The sequence below is a fragment of the Myotis daubentonii genome, chromosome 11, assembly GCF_963259705.1.
Source record: "Myotis daubentonii chromosome 11, mMyoDau2.1, whole genome shotgun sequence".
In the NCBI taxonomy this organism is placed as follows: Eukaryota; Metazoa; Chordata; class Mammalia; order Chiroptera; family Vespertilionidae; genus Myotis; species Myotis daubentonii.
The window spans coordinates 26,431,337-26,440,600 of record NC_081850.1 but is presented as its reverse complement, the minus strand read 5'-3'; the positions used below and the strand labels follow the sequence as shown (position 1 = coordinate 26,440,600).

Here is a 9,264-nt window from a genome sequence, read left to right as displayed (position 1 = left end):
TTACTTTACCAAATCCTTTCAGATTGTGGCTTTCTTCATTAAGGGATGTTCTGAATAGCATTCAAAACAAAGTTTAATGCTGCAAGAAATCTGAGATGTTCTTCAGATTTCATGCATTTCCAACTGAATATTCATTTGGAGATGATATGTACAAGTCAATACATTTTCAGCATGGAAAAGCATATAATAGACAAGGAGTTTCATTGGCTTCCTTTTCCATTTTCAAGGGCTTTATCTTATACTAGAGGTCTGGTACACAAAATTTGTGCACTCAGGTGACTGGGATGAGAGGGGGGGGGGGCGTCCCGTCCCTCAGCCTGGCCTGCACCCTCTTGCAGTCCGGGAGCCCTCCAGGGAGTGGGCCTAAGCTGGCAGTCAGACATCCTTAGCACTGCCACAGAGGCAGGAGAGGCTCCCGCCATCACCACTGCGCTCACCAGCCGTGAGCCTGGCTTCTGGCTGAGTGGCACTCCCCATGTGGGAGTGCACTGACCACCAGGGGGCAGCTCCTGCATTGAGCGGCTGCCCCCTGATGGTCAGTGCACATCGTAGTGACCAGTCATTCTGCTGTTCGGTTGATTTGCATATTAGCCTTTTATTATATAGGATGCTTCCCAATGTTTTCAGTGATAGATTGTGAGTTTCTTCCCTAGTTCTCTTTTTAACACTTTCTAATTAAGTTTATCAATGCAAATAAAAACAGATGTCCACAAGCAAAATGTCATATGTTTTACTTAATTCCTATAAACAAAAATCTATTGTACACACTGTAGCATCATAGCATGATGATTACAATTAACTATCTAAATACAAAGTAGTTTCTCCTGGAACACTATGATCGTTTGGGTAAAAAGTTGCTTCCATAGCATAATTTCATATAAAAGTAATTTATTTCAAAAAATACTTTTCACTGAAACAAGAAAAATCAAAAGAAAAAAATATGTATAAATGAATGTGGCTTATGAACCACAATTAACCTCTGGCCCAAGACAGGCCTTCTATTCTTTCATTATCTAATATTTTCTTTCCTTCTTTTTTTTTTTTTGAAGTAAAATGGGCTAATTGCTCCCTCTGTATTCAGGGTAACAGAACACACTCTCTATAAACTTTTGGGAAAAGAATAATTCTTTAATTTTAACATGGCTTATGTCCATATATAGGAAACTCTCGAGTCTTATTAACTAAAGCACACTATTAGCTGGATCACTCCAGAAAACTGCTGTACACTAATAATTGATAATCATGATAATGACTACGTGGCTTGCAATGTTTATACAAGGTCAGTGAATCATCAAAAATACCTGAATTATGCACAATTTATTTTTAGCTTGGAAAGTCTTAGGATTTCAAATACTGCTGGCACCCCCTACATGCTAATGTCTTAACCAGCCAGTACTCCTTAACCCTTTCTCTAATGGTTACTTCTGGGAGAAAGTTCCTAGTAAGTTCTTTGTATAGATATCCTGCAGAAAAGTGTTCTGCAAACATTTTTGCCACATTTGATTTATCTATCCAAAACAAACATGTGAATATGTATATAATTTAACTACATTACCTGTAAAACTATTCTTATTATTAATAAGAATGCACTTCTATTACATTATATCAATGCCAGCCTTACTCACTAAATTTATTTCACCAACCAATAATGGGCTGCAACTTAATGGTTCAGATGATACCAACCAAATCACAAAAGAACGAGTTTTTATTCTCCCTGAAAGACTAATGGATTTACTTACTCAAGTGTATTTCTAGAGTTTATCATTTGAAAATGATGAGTCTTTATTCTATTTCTTTTTAATTTACAATTTTCAATCAACAGAAACCTTCTACTATCCTGAGCACATTATTGTTTAGTTAATTAATCTTTATGTAATAATTATCATTTCTAAGAATTTTATCTATTTATTTCTAATATTCACAATAAGCCTAACTAGTAGGTAAGATGTATGATCTCCATTTTGTCTTTGAGAAAACCAAGGCTCAAACAGGTAAAAGTACCTGCTGGATCTTCTTGCCAGTAAGTGACAGTGCCAGGGAATGACCCCAGGTTCCTCTGAATCCAACGCCTAAGGTGCCCAGTGATTTCTCTGCCCTGCCTCTGACATTGCCCTATAAAATAGGCAACTACCATTTCGTGAGCAGCCACGACACAGTTCTCTAGACCACAGGTTAAAGAATTTAGGATGATTCTCATGTGTTTCTCTATTCATTTGTTCAAGACACTTCTAGTAAAAATTCTGTTAGGTACATTGATGACGCTTAGATGAAGAACATAAGGACCCTCCCACCAAGCAGCTAAAACCGCTTAATTAAACCCCATGATGAAAGGACCAGGCAAGTGACCTGGGAGCACAGAGAAGGACAGACTTGTGGATCAATGAGAATTTCGCAAAAATGTTTTACCATAAACCCATACTGGAAGGAGTGACATTTGGTCTTAGCCATAAAGGATATCAAAGGATTTGGTGAAATAAATTTAGTGGGTAAGGCTGGCATTAATATAATGTAATAGCCATACTGGATTTCAAAGGGTAAAAAGAGAGGCAAGGTTATTTTAGGCCTATAAAAAGAGCTTGAGGTAAATTGTGAGAAGAAGGGGAGTATATTGGGTGTTTGGGACTCTGGGCAGGTAGTCCAGTAAGCCAAGTGACTAAGATAAAGGAAGGATAAGGTGGGAGATGAGTTTGGAAATCCAGAAATAAGCCTGATTTTTGAAAGGATTGAATACCATAATACAAAACTTATACTGCATTCCCTTTTCTTTATTTTGAGAAGATGTTTTGCTTTGTATTTTAAAAACTTCCCTTAAAAAATGGATTTTGACTCTACTAACAGTCTTCAATTCGCCAGAAAGAGCATAGTCAAACACAGAATGATTAAATTTGAACCCTTATCAGAGTGAATATAAAGTCTAGAGACAGTTGAATATATATAATGGTACACACAATTATGTAGGATTATTGAAATTATAATGCATGTGTTAAATAACACCATATTAATGTGTTTTACAGGCTTATGACGATTCAGTGTTTTATAGGTGTACTCCAAAGGTTTCTAGGCTCAATAGCAAAATATAGATATCACTGTGTAAATAGCAGACTCATTCACAGTGGAAAGAACACATGCTGTCGTCTGAAATTTGAAATAGAAACCAAACAGCCTTTCAATCCTATATAATAAAGAGATAATATGCAAATTGACCCTCAGGCCCTCACAAGATGGCTGCCTATGACCAGGCCAGCAGGGGGGTTAGTGAGGGACGACCAAATGACTGAACAAGCAGGCTGCGTGGGGTGACCAGGCCGACAGGGGGGTTAGTGAGGGACGACCAAACGACTGAACAAGCAGGCTGTGTGGGGCAACCAGACCAGCCAGGGAGGCAGTTGGGGGCAACCAGGACGGCAGGGGTAACAATTGGGGCAATTAGGCTGGTAGGGGGGGAAGTTAGGGTTGACCAGGCTGGCAGAGGGGTGCAGTAAGAGGTGACCAGACAGGCAGGGGTGGGGCAGTTAGGAGCGACCAGGCCGGCAGGGAGGGGTCAGCTGGGGGTGACCTGGCCAGCAGCGGCGGGCAGTTAGGGGCAACCAGGCAGGCAGGCCGATGAGCGATTAGGAGCCAGTGGTCCAGGATTGTGAGAAGAATGCCTGATTGCTGGTTTAGGTCCAATCCCCGGGGATAGGGCCTAAACTGGCAGTCAGACATCCCCAGAGGGCTCCCAGATTGGAGACAGTGCAGGCTGGGCTGAGGGCAACTCCCCACCCCCATGCACAAATTTCATGCTCCAGGCCTCTAGTTTCATATAAGCTCATAAACTTAAGGCTCAGAAGAAACTATGTCACATCTCAGAGTATCAAGCTTGCTAAGAGTTGGGAACTAAATTAAAATTCACCTTCTCTTAGCGAAGTTTTAAATTTAGTCTGTTATTACCATAACCATTCTGTTGTCTAATGACACTGACATAAACTTAAATCTTTTATAAAACTCATTTTTAAACTTTTTAATGTTTTGACCATTATAAATTATTCCCCAAACTATTTTTTCCATGCGTATATTCAGAGTTAAATTCAAGTTCTGATTGGCCAGCCATAGCTTCATTTCATACTCATATCAAAGTATATGGGCTGTCATCAGTATAATGGTTAATCCATTTCAATTTACAGATTAAGTCTATAATTCATTCACCAGGTCTGAACTTTATTAAATCAGGCACTGTTTCTTCAATGAAATTGTGCATCAGATACCTACCACCTAAAACAACAGAGCTCATAGTATAAACACTCAATAAGTATCTATCAAATAAAGAAGTGACTAAAATAGTATACTTTTCAGCTGGGATAATGCTATTGTAATACTCTTTAGAAGTATGAATATGTATAGGACTTTCAAAGGAACCAAAGAGACAGACCAAGAAAGATAGACAGATTAACTATGTGCTTTCATTATTTTCTGATTTTAGGAAACAAATTTAATTTAAAGCTAATAAATGCTCCATCACAGTGATACTTCCTATTGTGAAAAATTTGGAATTTGAAAAATAAGAATGTGTTTTTTTCCACCTAAGTTTTTTTTTTTCTTCTTTTTATCTTTGCTGCCCTCCTCTGGAATTTTTATATCACCAGGTTCTCTTTGACAAGGATAAGTGTGTGTTTCATATTTGCCTTTAAAATAGACTATAGGGAAATGCAGACTTTTCCATTTATATTTGAAGTGCATTTTTACCCAATTTTATAGCACTGCCTGGGGAAAATAGCAATAAATAATTGCAGATTATCCTGTGTTTCGTTCCATGGCACATTTGTGGAACTCCCAATGCCACCTTCTAAACAATCTAGGAAATGGTTTGTTATTTTGAAATATCTCCTGTAAAAATACTATTTGACTTTTTATTCTGCTATTAAGAAATATAATTCTTTCTTGCCATCTTTTTAAAAAAATATATATTTTTTTGATTTCAGAAAGGAAGGGAGAGGGAAAGAGAGATAGAAACATCAATGATGAAAGAAAACATTGATCAGCTGCTTCCTGCACGCCCCCTGCTGGGGATCGAGCCCACAACCTGGGCATTTGCCCTTGACTGGGCTCTCAGTCAAACCCAAGAACCCTTCAGTCCACAGGCTGACGCTCTAGCCACTGAGCCAAACCAACTAGGGCTCCTGCCATCTTTTAATAATCACCTTTCTTCCCCTTAATCATCATATCACCTGCATTGCATTATATTTTATGTATCATTCAGTGCTTTAATTATGATCAACAGCTTTAAAAAGAATTTTAAAAATGTACAGGAGCTATTCTCTAAATGTGAATTTTCATGTAAACTTTTCTGTATGCTGTCTGATCATCATAAACATACTTCTCCATTTTATCTTATTAAACAAGCTAATACAGCTAAAGCACTTAGAACAGTGCTAAACCAACAGTAACAATACCACTCAATTAATTCCCTGAGAGTAGATTATATTATGCTCTCTCATCTCCCTTGTAACATCACTACTATGATCTTCTATGTCCCTTAGGCCACGGCTTCTTACTTTGCATATGAGGTACTTGGGGATCTGCAACAATGTGGATTCTGATCTGAGAAGCACTGACATTCTGTGTTTCTAACAAGAGGTTGCTAAGCTGCTGATCTAAAATGACACTGAGTTGCAAGCCCTAGATTACTGCTGTCTCATAGAAATACAATGTGAGTCATGGATGTAATAAACATTTTTCTTGTAGCCACATTTGTGAAAAGTAAAACAAAATGTTAAAATTGATTGAAATTACACATTTTATCATATTAACCCACTATCATATGACATACTATCCCACATCATATAACATTACAAAATATTATATTAACCCAATATATTATTTCATTTTGCAATCACTATAAGAAGTTATTGAGATAGTTTCCATTTTGTATTTTACATCCTCTGCCACTCATAGTGCAGACACCCACCCCCTAAGGCAGAACCACCTAGCGAAGCAACATGATGCACCAACCAGCTCAGTAAAGCGCAGAACTGACCAACTGAGCCCAACCTAAATTGCCAACCACGGAACTGCGAGCAAAAAATGGATGCTGATTTTGAGCCACTGAATTTTTGGTGTGCAGTGAGACCAAACTGATACAGAAAGGGGTTGTTTTGTGTGTGTGTGTGTGTGTGTGTGATTGTTTGTTGTTGTGTAGCATATTCGTGAATGGGCACGATGCAGAAAAAAGAGAAAAATTATGATGAGAGATGGGGAAAATTTTAAGAGCAATATTTTGAGGGAGAAAGCAGAGGTAGAGTTCAGTGCACCAGTGCGGTATTGGCCTTCTACAGAACCCGGACAAGCCATGCATATGAAAGGGAGTTGTAAGAACAGGCCCTGGGCACAGTAGGTGCCTGGTGTGTTTTCCATGGCATTGTTATCCTGGAGGGCATTCATTTCAGACCTGGCACTTGAAATACTAGTAAGACTCTCTTGTTCCAACACCATTTCTAAAAGCTGCCAGAAACCTGTTCTTTGCTTTGTTTGGAAAGCCTTTCTTCATTACCTACACACCTCCAAACACATCTGTTGTTTGAAGCCAAGTGTCACCTATCCACAAAGTCTTCCTTCACTTTCCCATCTGGAATGCATCTGTCATACCTCTAAGGCCCATAACAAGTGATTTCGTATTCAACTAATTTGTCTTGTAATTATTTGGCTTCATAGCATCCTTAATGAGTTATAAACTGTTGAATATAGAGTTTATATCTGATTTATGTTTGAATTACTGCAAATCTGCCTGAACACAGTATGTAATGTACAAATATGACTGAATGAAAAGGTTAATGTAATTAAACATTACACTTAATGAGGCATATAGAGCCAATGGGGTCAATTTAAAGGCTGACAGTTTAACCAATTATTTTAGGTGATCACTGATTATCCACTTTTAGACACTTAAAAAAATATGCTAACTGGTTTATGCATATGAACAGATAGATGAGACAGTGTGGAATAGTTTCTCAGTAATTTCCTGCAAATGACAACTGCATTTTAATTTCTTCTTTTTTTTTCAGGACAATATAGTTTCTTTGCTCATAAAAGATCTACCAAAAATATATATTTTTCTTATAAGAAAACAAAATTTGAGTTATTATTTACTACATGTTTTACAAGCAGCAGTGAAAGGAAGAAATCAACAGAATGGACTCAATTTATTAAATATAAAAATGTTCACTTCAAAAGTTTGACCTTGTCCTTGAGTAGCTTGAAGGCAGGGTTCCTGCTGACTTTCTTGTTGAAGATGGCCAGGAGCTCCTCTTCAGACCTGTGGTGTTCGCTCGTCACCGCATAATACTGTCTGGGGCCTGCTTCAGGACTGCTTTAACAGTCCCCTTCCAACTGAATTTACCCTTAGCAGGAGCTTCATGGTTTTCTGGCTCTCCGCCTTCAGCCAGTCCTGGGAACTTAATCTTTTTCTTCTTAGAATATGCTTCAACTTCGGAAAGCTTCTGCTTCCTTTTTCCCATGTTTGTCTCTTCCTTGTCCACGTCTCCATTCACGCGACACTCGCCTGTGCTCCTCGGCCCCTGGCTCTTGTTCCCTTTGGGGCCCGTGGCCGAGGGGGCACCCTCCCCTCCCGCCTCCTGCTCGGCCTCAGGCCTCATTTTGCGCTTTTTAGACTTCTGACTCTTGGTTTTCTCCTGGTGGTTTTCTAATTTTAGTTCTTTCTTTTCTTTTTTCCTTTTCTCCTGCCGCTCTTCCTTCCTCTCTCTCTTGTTCTTCTTTGCCTCTGCTTGTCCTTGCGTGGTGTCATTGGCTTTGGAAGGTGCCACCGTGGTGCTATTTCTGCAGGTGGCTTTGCCACTCGGTTGAGTGGCTTTTACTCTTGCCCTTTACTGGCTGGTTCCTGAAATTTTGCCTTTTTCCTGGGAATGTTGTCAAAACCACTAATTTGCTCTAAAAGTTCTCTCACTTTGGGGCTGACATTGGGTCTTTTTATTAATTCATTAACTTTCTGCACCCACGCCTGCTGTTTGATATCGCCTTTGTGGGCTTTCCCTTCGTAACCTTTGCCGCCGTACTTCTGGTCTTCGCTTATGCATTTCACATGGTTTTTGTAGTCCTCGCCCCGGAAATCTTTACCGCAGTCAATGCAGGAAAGGCGCTCGCAGTTCCTGCAAACAGCCACATGCTTTTCCACTTGTATTTTCTTCACTGATTCACCCCATGCATTGCATGTAAAAAATACCATTTTTAGCTAAATGATTAAATATTCTCTATACAGGATAGGCTTTAAATCTTTTCAAAAATACACCATGTGAAAAGTCAGTCCCTCCAACTGAAGATAGCAAGCATTGCCTCTCAGCCCGCGTCCACCAACGGTTCCAACCGGCTGCGGGGAGCGCGGGGAGCACGTGGAATCGCCGCGGCCGCCCGTCAGCCCAGCGCAGCCGCCGCCGCCTGCCTCGCTTCCCGGCGCAGAATTCGTTTCTCTGCATTTTAATTTCTAAACTGGGGAATATGAAATTCAGCCCTGGCCAGGGTGTTCAATGGTTAGAGCATAAGCCCATGCAGTATTCAATTCCCAGTCAAAGGTATGTGCCTGGGTTGTAGGTTTGATCCCAGGCCCTAGTCAGGGTGTGTGTGGGAGGCAATGTGTCTCTCTCACATCCATCTCTCTCTCTCTCTCTCTCTCTCTCCACCCCCTCTCTCCCATCCCTCCCACACTTCCACTCTCTCTAAAAACTCAATTGAGAAAATAAATAAATAAATTCAGCAACACTTTTTTTTTCTCTGTTTGCTATCCTTTATTGAAGGGTCCCATACCCTTATGGGACCCCAGCCAAACCAGAAACCAGACAGGTCCTCCATTTACAGCAGGAGGCCTAGAAGGGAAGGGAAATGACTTATGATCCCACCACACCTCCCTGAAACAGAAACCACCACAGACAGACAGACAAGGGCTGGGGAAGAGAACTTGCCTCACTCTAGGTTCTCTCCCCATTGCCCCCACTTGAAAAGAAAGCCAAACACTGGTTACACAGCACCAGCCCCATCCCACCCATAGCAGCGTTTGTGGGACTCCCCTCTGCAAAGCAACATTGCTTTTGCAATTTTTTTTGTCCCTTTAAAGAGAAACTGTTGCCCTGCAAACTGATTCCTAACAGTTCATTTAAATTATCTGAACACTGCAGCAGCTGAATGTAGAAAGCCCATCTTTGTGGACTTCAGCCAATTGCAGTATACAAAGGGATACACAAAAATGCTTAAAATAAACACGCAAAAGAGTGAGTATGATGC

The 9,264-nt window shown here is 40.1% G+C and overlaps 1 pseudogene; it reads right to left on the bottom strand.

The window, feature by feature from the left end:
* Nucleotides 1-7,104: 7,104 nt before the first annotated feature.
* LOC132211910 (cell growth-regulating nucleolar protein-like) lies at nucleotides 7,105-8,365 on the bottom strand (annotated as a pseudogene).
* Nucleotides 8,366-9,264: the final 899 nt, after the last annotated feature.